The sequence below is a fragment of the Callithrix jacchus genome, chromosome 19, assembly GCF_049354715.1.
Source record: "Callithrix jacchus isolate 240 chromosome 19, calJac240_pri, whole genome shotgun sequence".
NCBI lineage: Eukaryota > Metazoa > Chordata > Mammalia > Primates > Cebidae > Callithrix > Callithrix jacchus.
The window spans coordinates 21,916,869-21,937,891 of record NC_133520.1 but is presented as its reverse complement, the minus strand read 5'-3'; the positions used below and the strand labels follow the sequence as shown (position 1 = coordinate 21,937,891).

At 40.5% G+C, this 21,023-nt stretch overlaps 1 long non-coding RNA gene across 1 annotated transcript; it reads right to left on the bottom strand.

Annotated features, from left to right (window-relative positions):
• Positions 1-478: 478 nt before the first annotated feature.
• On the bottom strand, positions 479-14,632 carry LOC144580367 (uncharacterized). The gene is made up of 2 exons (XR_013529767.1): positions 14,517-14,632; positions 479-1,099 (listed from the first exon to the last, which is right to left on the bottom strand). It is a non-coding gene; the product is annotated as an uncharacterized LOC144580367 (long non-coding RNA).
• Positions 14,633-21,023: the final 6,391 nt, after the last annotated feature.

Below are 21,023 nucleotides of genomic sequence, written 5' to 3'. Positions count from 1 at the left end.
AGAATTCAGTTAATTTAAAATAAGACAATTAAGGCAATTCCCATGGAATAAACTAACTTGGGCTTTTAACTAATCTTGGGTAAAACTTGGGGGCCAAGTTGATTTAGATGGCAAGCTACACATTTACATGCTTATTTGGAGTTTGGGTCTCTTACATTCATAGGAAGAGTCTCTAATACTTTCTTAATGAAAAGTTCTTCTTGCATTTTTCCGATTTTTGTCATTGCCAAGTCCCCAGAAGGCAGAAATGTGTGTTATTTTTTGTATCCCTGGTATGTAATGTTCAAAAAAATAGAAGAAATTTAATAAATGTTTATTGAATGCATTTTTAAAACCCAAAATTTGGAGACAAGATGAAAGGAGAGAGAGAGGAAATAATCCAATCTCTGTTTGGGTAGTGAATCATGTACCCCTGGCCTGGCTCCAACCATCTTAAAACCCAGAACATAAGAACAAGTAATAATCCCTGTTCAGAATGTCAATATTTAACATTGTATTTATTTGATAGGTAGGGTCTCCATTTGTTTATGTTTCTCTCAGTGTTGTGTAGCTCTGTTTGTCTGCCCTTCAACATGTTTGTCCACCCTGATGGAAAGCTTAGATGGAGTGGAAATGATGCCTATTTTAATGGCTTCATGGCACTCAAGTGGGTACTTAAAGACGCTGTTTTGAATGGAGCCTTTGGGAGACCCTAATGAGTGACACCATTCTAAATGAACTGAAATACCAAAAGAACAGCCTCTCTCTTTGGAAGAAGAATACTGAATGACATCACTGTTTCTTCAAAGCACAACACCATCATTTAGAAAACATTCCTCGTTACTTTGGAAGTCTTTCCTCTATGCTCCAGTGCCCATTTCTCCGAACGGGGATGTTCAGTGTTAGCAGAGGGAGGCGAGGAAGAAATGGAGGAGCCATTGCTTTGTTGCTTCTTCTTGGAGTCATGACACTGTCACACATTTTCAGTATATAAATCACCATCCTTATACATACTTTCACCCTCCACTTCCAACAAACATCCTGGCAGTGGCACTCCAGCTGCAGCATCTAGGGAATCTTCAGTTCAGTCAGGCTTCTGTCCTGCTGTAAGCCAGCATCACTGAAAGATGGAATCAGAGCTGTGAGGAACATTTTTTTTTAATTTTTTAATTTTTAGAGACAGGGTCTTACTCTGTTGCCCAGGCTGGAGTGCAGTAGTATGATCATAGATTACGGCGGCCTCAAATTCCTGGACTCAAGTGATTCCTGAGTAGTTGAAACTATAGGTGCACACCACCACAGTCAGCTAACTTTATTTTTAAAATTTTTTATAGAGACAGGGTCTCACTATGTTGCCCAGGTTGGTCTTGAACTCCTGGCCTCAAGCAATCCTCCCATCTCAGCCTCCCAAAATGCTGGGATTATAGCACCTGGGAGAAATCTTAGAAAGCGCTTGTTAAACATACAATTCCCAAAGGCCCTCTCCCAGAAATACTGATCCAGTGGGTCTGGAGTAGGGCAAGAACTCCAGGAGATGCTTGTCATTAGGTAGTTCCAGAATCACTGATTTCATTTCCATCCATTTAATTTTATAGATGATGAGATTGAAGCTAGAAAGATGTCATGACTTTGCCAAGGTCACACAGCAAAATCTATGTTCAAGCCTAAGCTAGACCACCAGGGGCCACTTTTTTCACTTCATCCCTCAAAGATGCTACCTTAATATCTCAATTAATTAATCTCCTGTAAATGAAGTTTGTTTTTTTTCTTTAAGAAAATAAGCAATTTGGTCATGTTGATCTTTAGGAAGCACGTGTAGCTGTACTGACATGTCATCTTGTGTGGTTCATTCCCACATGAGTGACTGACTTAGAAAAAATATCTGCATGGGTGTCAACTGCTTCCAGAATGTATACAATGAAAGGTAATAAAGGCCAGTGCCACATGAGTGGAGGGATTTACAGAAAGAAAAAGACGGTAGGAAAAGTAGCCAGGCTCATGGCTCACACCTGTAATCCCAGAACTTTGGGAGACTGAGGTGGGCAGATCACTTGAGGCCAGCAGTTCAAGACCAGCCTGGCTGACATGGCAAAATCCTATCTCTACTAAAAATACACTAAGTAGCCAACTGTGGTGGCTCATTACAGTGCCTGTAATCCCAGCTACTCAGGAAGCTGAGGCAAGAGAATCGATTGAACCCAGGAGGTGAAGGTTGCAGTGAGCCAAGATTGTGCCACTGCACTCCAGCCTGGGCGAAATAGCAAAAAAAAGAAAAAGAAAAAGAAAAAAGTGTAAAGAAGCATGCTATCTTCTTGCTCAGCTCTGTCCTGCACTGTTTGCAGAGTTACCTTTTTTTTGGGAAGCTGATTGTCTTTCACAGGCTCCTTTTTGCCTCTCAGGGAAAAGCTCAGATTTCTTAACAGGGCATGCAAGGTCCTTCAGGGCAGGTTTGCCTACCATTTTGCCTAATCCCTCACCACTCCTCCAGCCAACCCACCCTCTTGCCAAATCAGTTTACTATTGTCTGAACACTCCAGGCTTTCCTCTGGTTTTGTGCCTTCACATGCACTGTTCCCTGAACCTGGAATTCCCCTGCCTTCTTTTTCTTCTTTTGTTTTCTCTCTTTCTCTCTTCTCTTTTCTTCTCTTCTCTTCTTTCTTTGAGCTGGATCTTATTCTGTCACCCAGGCTGGAGTGCAGTGGTGTGATCTCGACTCAACTGCAGCCCCAACCTCGTAAGCTCAAGCCATCCTCCCACCTCGGCCTTCTGAGTAGCTGGGACTACAGGTGTACACCACCATGCCAGGGTAATTTTTTTTTTTTTTTTTTTTTTGGAGACAAAGTTTTGCTCTTATTACTCAGGCTGGAGTGCAATGGCGCGATCTCAGCTCACTGCAAACCTCCACTTCCTGGGTTCAAGCAGTTCTCCTACCTCAGCCTCCTGAGTAGCTGGGACTACAGGCTGTGCCACCATGCCCAGCTAATTTTTTTATTTTTAGTAGAGACAGGGTTTCATCATGTTGACCAGGATGATCTCGATCTCCTGACCTAGTGATCCACCCGCCTCCACCTCCCAAAGTGCTGGGATGGGTAATTTTTGTATTTTTTGTGGCGACAGTGTTTTGCCACGTTGCCTAGGTGGGATTTCTCTTTCATTGTGTAGCAAACTTCTACTTGTCCATCATATTTTAGTTTAAATACCCCCTCCTCTAAAGAGTTCTCTCTAACACCGGGGGCATTTTTCTCAGCTCCTAGAGTGCTGTGTTTGAGTTTCAGTTGATCTGTTTCTGTGTGTGGCTTCTTCACTTCACAGTGAGTTAAGGTGCGTAAAGGCAGCATTTTGTTTTCTCTAGATTGGTATCTACTCCTGTAGCACAAAGAAGCTGAAAAGGGGCCGGGCGCGGTGGCTCAAGCCTGTAATCCCAGCACTTTGGGAGGCCAAGGCGGGTGGATCACGAGGTCAAGAGATCGAGACCATCCTGGTCAACACGGTGAAACCCTGTTCTCTACTAAAAATACAAAAAATTAGCTGGGCATGGTGGCGCGTGCCTGTAATCCCAGATACTCGGGAGGCTGAGGCAGGAGAATTGCCTGAACCCAGGAGGTGGAGGTTGTGGTGAGCTGAGATGGCGCCATTGCACTCCAGCCTGGGCAACAACAGCGAAACTCCTCTCAAAAAAAAGAAGCTGAAAAGCAAATGGTGGAGGAACACGATACTAAAGTGATACTAAAACCAGTATTTTTAATTATATATCTTTTTTATCAGTCTTAACTAGGATGTAATTCATCTACTACACAATTCACCCATTTAAAATATACAGTTCAGGCTGGGGATGGTGGCTTATGCATGTAATACGAGCATTTCGGGAGACAGACGGATCACTTAAGGTCAGGAGTTGGAGACCAGCCTGGCCAACATGGTGAAACCCCATCTCTACTAAAAATAGAAAAATTAGCTAGGTGTGGTGGCATGTGCGAATAATCTCAGCTACTCAGGAGGCTGAGGCATGACAACTGCTTGAACCCGGAAAGGGGAAGTTGCAGTGAGCCGAGACTGCACCACTGCACTCCAGCCTAGGAGATGGAGCAAGATTCTGTCTCCAAAAATAAATAAATAATAAACAAATAAACAATTCAATGGTTTTTAGTAAGTTCACAGAGTTATCATCCACCATCGCAATCTAAGTTTAGAGCTTTTTGTACCCCGCAGAAAGAAACTTCACACCCTTTAGCTACCGCATCCTCAAGACCCCATTATTCCCCGCTCAGCCCTAGGCAACCAGTAATCTACTTTCTCTCTAGATTGCCTGTCTTGAAGATTTCATATAAATGGAATCATAAATACATGGCCTTTTGTGACTGGCTTCTTTCACTTCACGTAATGTTTTCAAGGCTCATCCACATTGTAGCATTTGTCAATACTACATTCATTTTTTTTTGCCCAAATAATATTTCATTGTATGGGTATCCCGTATTTTCTTTATTCATTGATCAGCTGATAACCATTTGAGTTGTTTCTAATTTTTGGTTATTAAGAATAATGCTGCTTTGAACATTCATGTACAAGTTTTTGTGTGGACATGTGTTTTTATTTCTCTTGGGTAGATCTGCTAGCTGTGGAGTTGCTGGTTAACCTTTTCCGAAGCAGCTGCTCCGTTTTACATTCCCACCAGCAACATTTGAGGGTTCCAGTTTCTTCACATCCTCACTGACATGTGTTAGAATCCATCTATTTGATTACAGCCATTCTGGTGGGTATCTCATTTTTATTTTCATCTCCCTAATGACTCATAATTTTTAGCATCTTTTCATGTGCTTATCAGCTATTTGTATATTTTCTTTAGAGAAATGTCTGTTTGAATCCTTAGCCCATTTTCAAATTGAGTTACAGGTCTTTTTATTGTTGAGTTGTAAGAGTTCTTTCTTATATTTGGGGATTTTTCTCTTCTTTTTTTTTTTTTTTTTTTCCAAGATGGAGTCCCCTCTGTGATCCAGGCTGGAGTGCAGTGGTGTGATCTCTGACTCCTGGGTTCAAGCAATTCTCCTGCCTCAGCCTCCCTAGTAGCTGGGTCTACAGGCATATGTCACTACATCCAACTAATTGTTGTAGTTTTAGTAGAGACAGGGTTTGCCATGTTGGCCAGGCTGGTCTAAAACTCCTGACCTCAGGTGCTCCGCCCACCTTGGCCTCCCAAAGTTCTGGGATTACAGGTGTGAGCCACGTCTGTTATTTTGAATATAAATTTCTTATTGGATATGTGATTTGCAAAAATTTTCTCCCATTCTGTGGGTTATCTTTTCACTCTTGATTTGTCCTTTGAATCACAAAACTTTTTAATTTTAATGAAGTTCAATTTTTCTATTTTTTTCTGACATTTGTGCTTTGGTATCATACATAAGAAAGCACTGCCTAACCCAAGGTCATACATATTCACCACTATGCATTCTTCCAAGAGTTATAAACTGTTAGCTCTTACATTTGGGTCTATGATCGATTTTGAGTTCATTTTTGTGAATGGTTTGACGTAGGGATCCAATTTTATTCCTGTGCCCATGAATATTCAGTTATCTCAGCACCATTTGTTGAAAAGAATATTATTTCCCCATTAAAGTGTTTCATCCCCTCACAAAATCAACTGACCATAAACATGAGGTATGTGGACCCACCATTTTTTAAATTAAGCTATATCCTATTCTTCTGCCACTACTAATTAAAACCGTTTTGTCTTTTATTATGGATTCAAAGACTTTGTGCCAATAATTAAGTTGGAAGCAATGAAATTTGAAGCACAAAGTGTCCCTAAAATTAAAGTAACCTCGAGGACCTGAGAGAAACTCTCAGAGGGTACAAGGCAATGGGCTTCCACTGCTGAAGGCCTGTGCTTGGACCCTGCTAAGGTTAGGGAATCACAGGTCACCCATTCTTTGGAGCCGGCTGCCCCTGCTCAGCAGGTTTTCTCTCTCCAGGCAGTCCCACTGAAACCTTTCTTTCTTCTTCTGCTTCAAAACAAACCCCACCCTATCCAAATCTTACTCTCTCCCTTATCCCAAAATTCATATTTTGAGTTTCTTAGCATATGAGGTGGTTTTCAGTAGGGTGTAATTCATTTTCTTAACACACATTTATTGCACATCTGCTCTGTTCTTCATTTTGTTCTTGGCTCGGGAATACAGAAACAAAACAAAAAATGCTTTGCTTTCAAAGGATGTACATTTTAGTAGCAGAAATTAGCAACAAAACTAAAACAAACAAACAAAAAACCTCAAGTAATGTAATAAGTAAATAAATTCCAGATAGTGATTAATGCCCTAATAAAAATAAAAAGTGATAGCAGAATTGCAAGTGAAAGAGGGGTCCTATTTTAGGTAGGCTTATTAAGGGAGCTTTGCCAAGAGGTTGGTTGGTATTTGAAAACTGAGAAGTGAGCCATGCGAAGATCTGAGAGGAGAGTAATCCAGGCAGAGGTAGCAGCAAGTACAAAGCCTCCAAGGAGGGTATGCAGAGTGGCAAGAAAACAAAGGTGGCTGGAGCAGAGTGGATGAGGGAGAAAAAGGGGCAAGGGGTTATGGTAAAAGAAGAAGCCGAAGGCAAGATCGTGCAGAACTTTGTAGATTGGATTAGGAGTTTAGATTTTGTTCTAAATGTGAGAAAAAGCCCTTGAAGAATTCTAAGCAAGGGAGTGATATGATCTGATTTCCACTTTAAAAAGAGTACTCTGAGAGAAGAAAACAGATTAAAATCTTTGTGACCTTGAATTAGGCAAAAACGTCTTAGATATAATATATAAAAGCTTGATCCATGAAAGAAAAAAAATAAAAATTGGATTTCATAAAAATTAAGAATTTCTCTTTTCTTTCTGAGAAACATTATTTAGAGGATTAAAAGACCAGGCACCATCGGTCAGGCATGTAAGGAGCTTGGAAGTTGTCGCTCCATCCAAACAAGTAAAAAGCTGAACAAACTGAAAAATGAATGAAATAAAAAAACCAATGAGAAGGAACCAGCATGGGGAAGGACAACTTAAAATGTAATTGACAAATTGCTGGAGGCTTAGTGTGGACAAGTCTCTGAGTCAAAAACTCCAGGGGATACAGTCAATGGGGTGTGGGACACTTTTGTGAGTTTTACCTCCAGGAGCTTGACGAGATTCTCACAGTGAATATTGGACAAAAATTCCCTCATTCTTCTGGCAAGGGTATGAAAAAATGAATCATTTTGAAATACACCAAAGCATGCTGTACTTCTTAGCAAGGCCTGCCTTCAGGACTTTGATAAGGACCCTAACCTGCTGGGGTTTAATCAGAATCGTCCCTGGGGGAGGGAAATACTCAACTTCAGCCCACTCTAACCATTCTGCCTAACTCAAGCAGGGAAGAAAACACTAACAAACACTTGTAAAGTTCACAGTCAGTCCATGGGCGCAGGCTCACCTAAACACCTAATCTTATGACTACAGATAAGCAAGTAGTCCCCTACTATTTATGGGGAACTTCCTTTCCCCTCACACTTTAGGACTACATCACTAAAGGTCTATTTATCACAGTTCCTTTTACACGGCACATCATGTCTAGCTATCAAGATAAAATTATAAGGCCATGCCTGTAATCTCAGCACCTCAGGAGGCCAAGGTGGGCAGATCACTTGAGCTCAGGAGTTTGAGATCAGCCTGGCCAACGTGGTGAAATCCTATTTCTACTAAAAATACAAAAATTTAGCCAGATGTAGTGGCTCATGCCTGTAGTCCCAGCTATTTGGGAGGCTGAGGCAGGAGAATCACTTGAACTTGGGAGGTGGAAATTACAGTGAGCCTAGATTTGTGCCACTGTATTCCTGCCTGGGAAACAGAGCAAGACTCCATCTCCAAAAAAAGATAAAATTACAAGGCTTACTAAAAAAGCATAGTTTGAAGAAACAGAGCAAGCATCAGAACCAGACAGATATAGCAGAGATGCTGGAATTATCACAGTGAGAATTTAACACAAATATCATACATAGGCTAAGAACTCTAACGGATAAAGTAGACAGCATGTAAAGACAGATAGGAAAGGTAAGCAGAGAGAGGGCAATATTAGCAAAGAATTAAAAATAAATGCTGGAGATAAAAAAACAACCACTGTAACAGAAATGAAAAATGTCTTTGATAGGCTTATTAGTAGACTGCATATGGCTGAGGAAAATCTCTGAGCTTGAGGTCATTTCAATGCAGTTTTGAGTTTTCATCTCAAAACTGAAAAGCAAAGAGAAAAGACACTGGGAAAAGAAAGAAGGAAAAGAACAATCAAGAACTGTGGGGCAACTACAAAAGGTTTAATGTATGCACAATAAGAATACTAGAAGGGGCCGGCTGCGGTGGCTCACGCCTGTAATCCCAGCACTTTGGGAGGCCGAGGCGGATGGATCACGAGGTCAAGAGATCGAGACCATCCTGGTCAACATGGTGAAACCCTGTCTCTACTAAAAATACAAAAAATTAGCTGGGCATGGTGGCACGTGCCTGAAATCCCAGCTACTCAGGAGGCTGAGGCAGGAGAATTACCTGAACCCAGGAGGCGGAGGTTGTGGTGAGCCGAGATTGTGCCATTGCACTCCAGCCTGGGTAACAAGAGCGAAACTCCACCTCAACAAAACCAAAAAATATTATAAGAAGTTATTCAGTGTGAAGGAAAATGGTATAAGTCAGAAGTTCAGGTCTGCAGAAAGAAAGAAAGCACATCAAATAACAAATTTATGAAGGTTAAAAACTTTTATTTTTTTTATTTTTAATTGATTTAACAACCATTTGTCCAAAGAACAACATCAATAATGTATTCAAGTACAGATGCATGCGTGTGTATGTCTGTGTGTGTATGTGTGTGTGTGTTGATGCTTATATATAAATGAAATGAAATGATATGAATGATAGTAATGATACAAAAAACAGGAAGAAGGAATTCGGATTATTTTGCTATAAACTACTCACACCATCCATGAAGCAGTATATTTTTATTTGCAGGTAGATTTAGAGTAGTGATAAATTAATATTGCAAACTCTAGGGCAGACACTAAACAAGTAAAAAGAAGTATAACTGATATGCTAAGAAAGGACAGAAAGTGAAATCATTTTATAAAATGCTTGATTGCAAAGACAAAAGTAGAAACAGAGAAAAGGGCAACAAGTAGAAAACAGTAACTAATATGGCAAATCTTTTTTTCTTTTTTTTTTTTTTTGAGACGGAGTTTCGCTCTTGTTACCCAGGCTAGAGTGCAATGGCGCGATCTCGGCTGACCGCAACCTCCGCCTCCTGGGTTCAGGCAATTCTCCTGCCTCAGCCTCCTGAGCAGCTGGGATTACAGGCACGCGCCACCATGCCCAGCTGATTTTTTTGTGTTTTTAGTAGAGACGGGGTTTCACAATGTTAACCAGGATGGTCTCAATCTCGACCTCTTGATCCACCCGCCTCGCCTCCCAAAGTGCTGGGATTACAGGCGTGAGCCACCACACCTGGCCCACATCTTAATCCAACTATATCAATCATCACTTTGAAGATCAGTGACATAAATATACCAATTAAAAGACAATGTCTGTGTGGGTCAAAAACAAGATCCAACTATAGGATGTCTACAAGAAGTCCACTTTAAATATAAAGACACATACAGATTAAAAGTAAATGGGTGACCAAATATTTAAGGAAGAAATTATACTAATTCTTTACAATCTTTTTCAGAAGACAGAAGCAGATGGAAGACTGTGAAGCTAGTATCACCCTAAACCAAAATCATAAAAGACATTACAAGAAAACTGCAGACCAGTATCTCTCATGAACACAGATACAAAAATCCTTAACAAAATATTAGCAAATCAAATATAGAAAAAGAATTATACACTATGACCAGGTGGAATTTAACTCAGGTGTGCAAAGATGATTCAACATTTAAAAAATCAACTAATATAGCCCGGTGTGGTGGCTCACACCTGTAATCCCAACACTTTGGGAGGCTGAGGTGGGTGGATCACGAGGTCAAGAGGTTGAGACCATCCTGGTCAACATGGTGAAACCCCGTCTCTACTAAAAATACAAAAAATTAGCTGGGCATGGTGGCACGTGCCTGTAGTCCCAGCTACTCAGGAGGCGGAGGTTGCGGTAAGCCAAGATCGCGCCATTGCACTCCAGCCTGGGTAACAAGAGCGAAACTGTCTTAAAAAAAAAAAGAAAATCAACTAATATAATCTATCATCTCAACAAGATAAAGAATAAAACTAACATCATATCAATAGATATAGAAAAAGCATTAGATCAAATCCAACACCCATTCATCCCTGACAGGGACTATTTAAAAAAAAACCAACCCTACGGCTAACATCATACTTAATGGTAAGAAAATAAAGCTTTCTCACTAAGACCAGGATCAAAACAAAGATATCCCCTCACCTACCATTGGTTCCCTTCCCTCCTTCCTTCCCTCCTTCCCTAATTCCTTCCTTTTTTTCTTTCTTTCTCTTTCTCTCTCTTTTTCTTTCCCTCCCTCCCTTCCTTCCTTTCTTCTTTCTTTTTTTTCACAGGGTCTTGTTCTGTCATCCAGGCAAAAGTGTAGTGGTGTGAACATGGTTCACCGGAGCTTCGACCTCCTGGACTCAAGTGATCCTTCCATCTCAGCCTCCTGAGTAGCTAGGACCACAGGTACGCAACACCATACCCAGCTAATTTTAAAAAGGTTTTTTTTTTTTTAAAGATAGGTCTCCTATGCCCAGGCTAATCTTGAACTCCTGGGCTCAAGTGATCCTCCTGTCTCAGCCTCCCAAAATGCTGGAATTATAGGCATGAACTACTGCACCTAGCCATACTACTCCTTTTCAACATCATACTGGAAGTCCTAGCTAATGGAATAAGACAAGGAAAGCAAATTAAAAGTGGAGTGATAGGAAGGAAAAAATAAAAGTGTCTTTATTGTAAATGACACGATTGTCTATGTAGAAAATCAGGAAGAATTGCCCCCAAACTCTTGGAGTTAGCCAGGTGTGTGCCTCATGCCTGTAGTCCCAGCTACTTGGGAGGCTGAAGTGGGAGGATTACTTGAGCCCAGGAGTTTGAGGCCAGCCTGGACAACACAGTTAAACTTTACCTCTTAAAACACACGAAAACTCCCAGAAATTTTTCTGCAATTATAACAAGGTTGCAGGGTATAAGTTTAATACACAAAAGTCAATCTTTCCCTCTATACTGGCAAATAAGTGGAATTTGAAAATAAAAACACAATACCATTTACATCAGCACGCAAAAAAATGCAACAATTAGGTATAAATCTAATGAAACATATACAAACTTTATATGAGGAAAACTGCAAAACCTTGTTGAAAGAAATCAAAGAACTAAATAAATAGTCCATGGTAAGGGATAAGAAGACTGAATATTGTCAAGATGTCAGGTTTTGCTAACTTGATCTATAAATTCAATGCAATCCTAATTTGTCATGGACAAAGTAGCAAAGGAAATGTAATGGAAAAAAATGATAATCTTATCAACAAATAGTGCTGGAATAACTGGACATCAACATGCAAAACAGGGCCGGGCGCACTGGCTCACGCCTGTAATCCCAGCACTTTGGGAGGCCGAGGCGGGTGGATCATGAGGTCAAGACATCGAGACCATCCTGGTCAACATGGTGAAACCCCATCTCTACTAAAAATACAAAAAATTAGCTGGGCATGGTGGTGCATGCCTGTAATCCCAGCCTGTAATCTCAGGAGGCTGAGGCAGGAGAATTGCCTGAAACCAGGAGGTGGAGGTTGCGGTGAGCTGAGATGGCACCATTGCACTCCAGCCTGGGTAACAAGAGTGAAACTCCATCTCAATTTAAAAACAAAAACAAAAACATGCAAAATAATATATCTAGACAAAGACCTTATACCCTACACAAAAATTAACTCAAAATGGATCACAGATCTAAACATAAAACACAAAACTAGAAATTTCTAGAAGATAACCTATGAGAAAATCTGATGACTTTGGGTTTGGAAATAACTTTTTAGATAAAACATCAAAGTCATAATCCATGAAAGAAAGAACCAATAAGCTGGACTTCCCTAATATTAAAATTTTTTACTCTGTGAAACATACTGTCAAGGAAAGGAAAAGCCAAGCCACAGATGGGGAGAAGATATTTGCAAAATATGTGTCTGATAAAGGGCTGTAATCCAAAATATAAAAATAACTCTTAAAAAGCAACGATAAGAAAACAACCCAATTTAAAACTGCAACGATAAGAAAACAACCCAATTTAAAACTAGGCCAAAGATCTTAACAAACAGCCCACCAAAGAAGATACACAGGAGGCGAATAAGCGTATGAAAATCTCAGCATCATACCTCATCAGGAAATGCAAATGAAAACGAGACACCACTACACAACTACTAGAATGGCCAAAACCCAGAACACTGACAACACCAAATGCTGAGGCGGATGTGGAGCAACAGAAACGCTCATTCTTTGCTGGCTGGAATGCAGAATGTTTCAGCCACTTTGGAAGACAGTTTGGTAGTTTCTTACAAAACTCAACATACTCTTAACGTACAATCTAGCACTCACACTCCTTGGCATCTACCCAAGTGATTAAAAAAAAAAAAAATCATGTTCCCACAAAACCTGCACACAGGTGTTGATTTATTCATAGTTGCCAAAATTCAGAAGCAACCAAGATGTCCTTGGGTAGATGAATGGTTGAATAAACATCCAGACAATGGGATATTATTCAGCACTAGAAGGAAATAACAAACCATGAAAAGACATGGAGGAAAGTTAAGTGCATGTTACTGAGTGAAAGAAGCCAATCTGGAAAGCTATCTGCATATAATTCCAACTATGTGACATTTTGGAAAAGGCAAAATTATGGAGACAGTAAAAAGACCACTGGTGGCTAGGGGTTGATGGGGAAGGAGGGGTAAGTAAAGAGGATTTTTAGGGCAGTGGAATACTTCATATGACACTATAACGGCAGATACATGCCATTGGATCTTTGTCCAATTCCATAGAATGTAAGACACCAAGAGTGAGCCCTAATGTAAACTCAGGACTTTGGGGGAGAATTATATGTCACTGTAGACTGATCAGTTGTAGCAAATGCACCGTTACAGTGGAAGGTGCGGAAATGCACTGGGAGAGGCTATGCATGTAAGGGGCAGGTTTATATGGGAAATCTCTATACCTTCCACTCATTTTGCTGTGCTAAAACTGTTCTAAAAAATTTTTTTTTAAATACAAGGCATACACTGAGAGACTGAGAGAAAATATTTTCAAATCACACATCAAACAAAGGACGTATATCCATTTCCTAAAAGAAACAAAAACAAAAACATAAAAACAACCTTTCTAAACTCAACAATTAGAAAATAATCAAATTAGAAAATAGTAGTCAGGCACAGTGGCTCTTGACCATAATCTCAGCACTTTGGGAGGCCAAGGTGGGAGGGTCATCTGAGCCCAGGAGTTTGAGACTAGCCTGGATAATATAGTGAGATCTCATCTCTACAAAAAATTAAAAGACTAGCTGAGCATGATGACACATGCCTGTGGTCCCAGCTACTTGGGAGACTGAGATAGGAGGATCACTTGAGCCTGGGAAGCACAGGTTGCCCTGAGCTGAGACTGTGTCACTGCACTCGAGCCTGGGTGACAGAGTGAGACCCCATCTCAAAAAATATAAATATAAATATATTTTGCCATATATGTATATATGGCAAAAGACTTGGATATTTCACTAAAGAAGGTATATGGATAGCAAAAAAATCATATGAGAAGGTGTTAGACATCATTAGTCATTAGTGAATTGCAAATTAAAAGCACAAATTCCTACACATCTTGTAGAACAGCTAAAATACAAACAATAATAATATGAATGCTGGTGAGATTATGGAGAAACTGGATCTCTCATACAGTGTTGACGGGAATATAAAGTGGTACATCTATTTTGGAAAACAGTTTGGCAATTTTTATAAAGTTAAACATATACCTTAAAACCTTGATACCAGGCCAGGTATGATGGCTCACGCCTATAATCCCAGCACTTAGGGAGGCTGAGGCAGGCAGATCACCTAAGGCCAGGAGTTTGAGACCAGCCTGACCAAAATGGCAAAAACCCATCTCTACTAAAAACACAAAAAGTAGCTGGGTGTGACAGCGCATGTCTGTAATCTCAGCTACTCGGGAGGCCAAGACACAAGAATCACCTGCACCCAGGATGTGGAAGGTTGCAGTGAGCAAGGTCGTGCCACTGTACTCCAGCCTGGGTGACAGAGTGAGACCCTGTCTTAAAAAAACAAAAACAAAAAACCTTCTAGAGAAGCCGAACTCTTTTTCTTTAAAAAAAAAAAAAAACTTTTATGCCACTCTTGAATATTTACCCTAAGAGAAATGAAAATGTATGTTCACTCAAAAACCTGTATATGAATGTTTACAGCAGTTCTATTTGTAATTATCAAACACTGGATAGTCCATTCCCACACTACTATAAAGAACCACCTGAGATTGGGTAATTTATCAAAAAAAGAAGTTTAAATGGCTCACAGTTCTGCAGACTGTGCAGGTGGCGTGGCTGCGGAGGCTTCAAGAAACTTTTAATCATGACGGCTGCGGAAGGGACGCAAGCACATCCTGTAATGGCTGGAGCAGGAGGAAGAGAGGGAAGGGGGAGGTGCCACACACTTTTAAACAACCAGATCTCGTGAGAACTCACTAACTATCACGAGAACAGCAAGGGGGAAATCTGCCCCCGTGATCCAGTCAACACCTACTAGGCCCCTTCTCCAACACTGGGGATTACATTCTACATGAAATTTGGGCAGGGACACAAATCCAAACCACATCACAACCTAAACGTACTTCACTGGGGAAGGGATATACAAACTGTGGTCTATCTATACCATAGAATACTGCTCAATAAGAAAAAGGAATGGACAATTTAAAGGCATTCCAGGAGGAATGCATCTCAAATACATCATAATAAGTGAAAGAACCACAAAGACTCGTATTGTTAGATTCTGTTTATATAACATTCTGGAAAAGGCAGACAGTGATAGAAATAAATCAGTGGGCCAGGCGTGGTGGCTCACGCCTGCACTTTGGGAGGCCAAGGCAGGCAGATCACCTGAGGCCAGGAGTTTGAGACCAGCCTGGCCAACATAGGAAAACCCTGTCTCTAGTAAAAATACAAAAATTAGCCGGGTGTGGTGCAACACGCCTGTAATCCCAGCTGCTCTGAGAATCACTGAGGCAGGAGAATCACTCGAACCCAAAAGGCGGAGGTTGCAGTGAGCCAAGATCGCACCACTGCACTCCAGTCCGGGTGACAGAGCAAGACACTGTCTCAAAAAAAAAAATCACCACATTCATGTCACCTATGTTATTTCTACACTGGGCAGCGTTGACCGACTACTAAGTGCATTTTCTTCATTAGTCCTGATATAAATGGAGATGAGACAAAAGTTATTTCCTCCATTTTACCCAGGACTTAATCTAGATGTATCCAGTCAAAGGCAAGTGCCTGTAAGCAGAACCTTTAACTCTGAACAGCCTATTTTGTGAGCGTTAAGTTGCAGTTCAAAGCAGGGTGAAAAGCCTTGATACTGTGAACCACTGTGAGCTACAAAGAATGCCAGATTTGATTGGTCCTGAAAAAGTGATGTATTGTATATATGCATATGTGCATATGATTTGTAAGTATTTTCAGCCTACTGAAAACATTTTTTTTTTTTTGAGATGGAGTTTCGCTCTTGTTACCCAGACTGGAGTGCAATGGCGCGATCTCGGCTCACCACAACCTCCACCTCCTGGGTTCAGGCAATTCTCCTGCCTCAGCCTCCTGAGTAGCTGGGATTACAGGCACACGCCACCATGCCCAGCTAATTTTTTGTATTTTAGTAGAGACGGGGTTTAACCATGTTGACCAGGATGGTCTCAATCTCTTGACCTCGTGATCCACCTGCCTCAGCCTCCCAAAAAGCTGGGATTACAGGCGTGAGCCACTGCGCCCGGCCAGAAAACATTTTAAACATATGAAAATTAGCAGAAATAAAAATGAATAGGTAGTAAGGGAAATAACATACTAGATTTGTGGCTGCGTGGAAAAAAAGAGAAATTACTTAAATAAATCCAACATTCTGTGTAAATAAAAAATTAAAAAGAAAAGTCAGCTCTAATTTATCCTATGTTTGCACCTCTAGAGTCAAAAGCACTCTGTTTTTATGTTTTGTCTTGGAATTGGTTCCCTTATATAATGCATGTCAAAATGGCTAGAAAATTATGATTACCTAGTGCTGGCTGAAATTCTTGTCCCACAAAGACAACTCCCTCCCGGCTTCCTTTTTTTTTTTCCCCCTCCATATTTTGGGCACTGTGAGCTAATGGCTGGAGCACAGGCAGGCAGGCAGGCAGTGTGGCTCTCCGAGAGAGAGAATTCCAGGCTTGGGTCTTTTAAGTCTGCAGCAGATCATTAATTTACCAGGTCCTGCTGCCAGAGCCCCTTAAATACTCACTGTGGTCTCACACAGGGTGTGGGCAGCAGGAATTTTGCCGCCGGCTAGGTTTTCACAGAAGCTCAATCTTGTGAAAGTGTAATGTGGGTGCTCAAGGAAGAAGAAAAAGTAAATCAAAACACACTTCGGAGACCTAGGCACAACACTAACACCTTTGCTTTGATTGCCTCATCCACAAAGGCAGAACGGCATTATATACATTCATGAGCCTACCTTCTAGAGAAGGTTTTAAAGAAACATGCAGACACATTCTTATCCTACTGCCAGCAAATGTGCTGTTTTAGGCACCTAACAACTCCTCAATTTCCTGGTAAGTTATCTATGATGAAGTTCATAAACATGATTAAAAAGTTTCTTTGATAGGCTGGGTGTGGTGGCTCATACCTGTAATCCCAGAAATTTGGGAGGCTGAGGTGAAAGGATTGCTTGAGCCCAAGAGTTCAAGATCAGCCTGGGAAACAGAGGGAGACCCTGTCTCTATTTTAAAAATATATATTAAAAAAAAGTTTCTAGAAGAACCTCTCAGGAAGGAATGCATTCAAAATGGCTAACATAGTTTTTGCCACCTGGGTACTCTGAAAAATTGTTTAACTTGAGTTCCTTAGATGACTAATACTTAATAACATGAAGGGGCATTTATAAAACAATTAGGGGAATACGTGAAATAATGCTAAAAGTCGTTTAGTCTTCAGGGTGCTAAGTAAATCTTGAGATTTTGACAACACCCCTCCCTATTTCTCAAATACTGTCCTTTCTTGCTGGTACTAGATTCCTTTTTTTTGAGACAGAGTCTCACTCTGTAACCCAGGCTGGATGCAGTAGTGCTGTCACTGCTCACTGCAGCCTCAACCTCCCAGGCTTAATCTCAGCCTCCCAAGCAGCAGGGATTACAGGTACACACCATCATGCCCAGCTAATTTTTTTAAAAAAAAGTTCTGTAGAGACTGGGTCTCCTTATGCTGCCTAGGCTTCAAGCAACCCTCTCACCTGGGCCTTCCAAAGTGCTGGGATTATAGATGTGAGCCACTGCTCCCAGCCCATTTTTCCACTTTTAATCAATCAATTGATTAATATTTATAGAACAGTTACTTACAATATAACTGGCAGCAGAATAAGCAACAGGGAGGATCCAGAAGATATGGAATGCATGGTCCTTATACTCAAGATGTTTATAATCTATTTAGGAAAATTTAAGATTCAAAACAGCAGCAAACACCATACACCTAGGCATTATATATTTATACCTCTGTGCTTTACCAACATAGTCATATTCTGAGCAAGGAAGATGGGTGGAGATCAGAGTGCTTAGGCAAATCTTTAGAAATCTCATCTTTCTCCTGAGGAGAAAAGTGGGGCAAGAAAAATATAAAGAATGGAATCTTGAAATCTGGAGCCTGGAGGACAAGAATGTCATCTCTCACTGAGCAGGCAATCTAGAATTATGTAACCAAGTTGAATGGGACAAGTGAATTTATTATTTTATTTATTTATTTATTTATTTTTATTTATTTATTTATTTATTTTGAGACGGAGTTTCACTCTTGTTACCCAGGCTGGAGTGCAATGGCGTGATCTCGGCTCACCACAACCTCCGCCTCCTGGGTTCAGGCAATTCTCCTGCCTCAGCCTCCTGAGTAGCTGGGATTACAGGCATGCGCCACCGTGCCCAGCTATTTTTTTTTGTATTTTTAGTAGAGACAGGGTTTCACCATGTTGACCAGGATGGTCTCGATCTCTTGACCTCGTGATCCACCCGCCTCGGCCTCCCAAAGTGCTGGGATTACAGGCGTGAGCCACTGCGCCCGGCCGACAAGTGAATTTATTAAGATGGGGTGCCTAAAACTGTGCTGTACAATATAGCAGCTGTTAGTCACATGTGGTTATTTAAATATAAATGAATTAAAGTTAGATAAAATTAAAATTTTAATTCTTCAGTCTCACTAGCCACATATAAGTGGTCAATTGCCATATGTAGCTAGTGGTACCATATTGGATAGTACAGATACAAATGTTTCCATCATTACAGAAAGTTCTCTTGAACAATAGAGTTCTAGAACCACAGAATTGTGGAGCAAGAGGCAGAAAGTCGTGGCTCAAAAAAATCCACCAAGCCAACTGGCATGCTGGGTCTTCTGGCGTGTACATGATTTCCATGACCACAAGTTGTGCAAAATCCAAAAGTGGTCTAATAAATTTAACAAGTATACACTGAGCACCTAGTAATACAAGGCTAGGTGATACGAGAGACACAAAAGTAAAGTAGGTTCGAGCCTCAAAGAACTTAACATGAAGAGAGGAAATAAAGAGCTGTACATGAATAACGATAGTGCAAAATAAAAAGTGAGAAGCATCCGAAGGGGTGCAATTGAAGCATGCAGGTGTTGAAAGAAAGGACAGAGTACTTCTGCTTGAAGGCTTCAAGAAGACTTCTTAGATAGGCATTATTTGAGCTAAACCTTGAAGAAAGCATTGGGGCTTGGTGGAAAAATCCCTGGGGACCAGTAGTCCAGAGATGATCTCTAGGCTGGGTTATGTCCTAATTAACCGTGCGACTTCAGGTAAGCCAGGCTCCAGGCCTCAGTCTCTTTATCAATTGGGTAACAGAAACAAAGAACTAAATTTCTAGGCAGAGAGATCAATGAAAGCAAAGCAATGAAAACAGGGATAGATTGGTATGTGTAGAGGAAACCATATAGTCACATTAATAATGAAGTGTAGCCATAGTACAACTATCTTATAACTTGTACCTGGGTATTGTATGATTCTTGCACAACCCAAAGCGTGTACACAAAAATGAAAAGTCAGCATCACACACACACACAAAAGCTAGCTTTTGGTCATGTTCTGATAGTTTAGTTCAGATTTGAGAAGCAAAGCAGATAGAATGGAAGTGATTGTATTTGCATTTAAATATGGTTGTTAAGTGGAGCTAGAGAATAACTACTATTTTGGTTCCCTTTGGGAAAAGGCTGTCATTCATGAAATTATGAGCAAGTGCCACACTTCAGGAAACAATAAATAAAATTACAGGACATTTCTGAGGAGGAAGAAAAGCAAGTTAGAGTTTGAAGCTGAGAAATCACTATGGAACAGGTGGTTAAAGGATAGAGCTGACATGAAGAGTAAAGCCAAGAACATGGGAGTTAAAATAAAATGTATTTCATAAGTGGAATGTGGAGTCCCTTGTTAAGAAGCAAACAGAAAATAGTACATAAGTAAACTACCAGCTCAGCAGGTTTGTTGATCTCTATCTCTGAAGCGAACATGAATATACATAGAGAAATATTTGTGTTTTGCAGCTGTACCAAAGCATCTGTCAGTAATCCATTATCATTTTCTTGTGTATATATTTTTATATCCACATAGAAACATTTGAGTAGGTAGAAACATATGCTCTATGTGTTCAAATATACTAAAATATTTACTTAATGGTTAGAATTAAAAGTTCCTAGTAATTGCTTTTTCTAACCCCACAGCCTCCTACTGGCTAAGGGCACATTTCTCAGTTCCTCTTTTATTTCTCTAAAATCCCGAAAATAAGATCCAGTATAGCAAGGCGTGGTGGCTCATGCCTGTAATCCCAGCGCTTTGGGAGGCCAAGGTAGATGGATCACCTAAGGTCAGGAGTTTGAGACCAGCCTGGCCAACATGGTGAAACCTATTTCTACAAAAACTACAAAAATTAGCCAGGCATGGTGGCGGACTCCTGTAATCCCCACTACTTGAGAGCCTGAGGCAGGAGAATTGCTTGAATCCAGGAGGCAGAGGTTGCCATGAGCAGGGATCATGCCACTGCACTCATGCACTCCAGGCAACAGAGTAAGACTTTGTCTCAAAAAAGCAAAATAAAACAAAAAAGATTTACTATGGCTAAGGGAAGACACATAGCCATTATAAACAGAGATATGTGATCACCTACCCATGCAAGTTTTAAAAATAGGCTTAAGTGCTATTCCCTCCAAGATATGTAGAATTTGCTTTAAAAATAAATATGGGTTGGGCATGATGGCTCACGCCCATAATCCCAGCACTTTGAGAAGCTGAGGTGGAAGGATGGCTTGAGGCCAGGAGTTCAAGACCAGCTGAGGCAACAAATAAGACCCATCCTCATCTCTCCAAAACCAATTTTTAAAAATTGGGTAGGCATGCTGGTACATGTCTGTAGTTCCAGCTTCTAGGAAGACTGAGGTAGGCAGATTGCATGAGCATGGGGGTTTGAGGCTTCAGTGAGTTATGATCACACCACTGTACCCAGCCTGGGCAACAGAGTGAGACTCCATCTCTAACAACAAATAATAAATAAATAAATAAGTATTCTTTTTTATAGTGCAATGATCTGTGATTTTGTAAATATGCAATGATTTTATAAATGTGTGGGTGCAACTGTATTTTTTTATGATTTCTAATCTCATTTATTAGTGCTCTTTTCTTTATCGATCTTATTAAATATTGGGTATTCATACTGGATATTTTTCTTAAAACTAACTTTCATTTGAATTTATTTATTTTATGACTTTGATTTCTATTGCAGCGTTTTCTG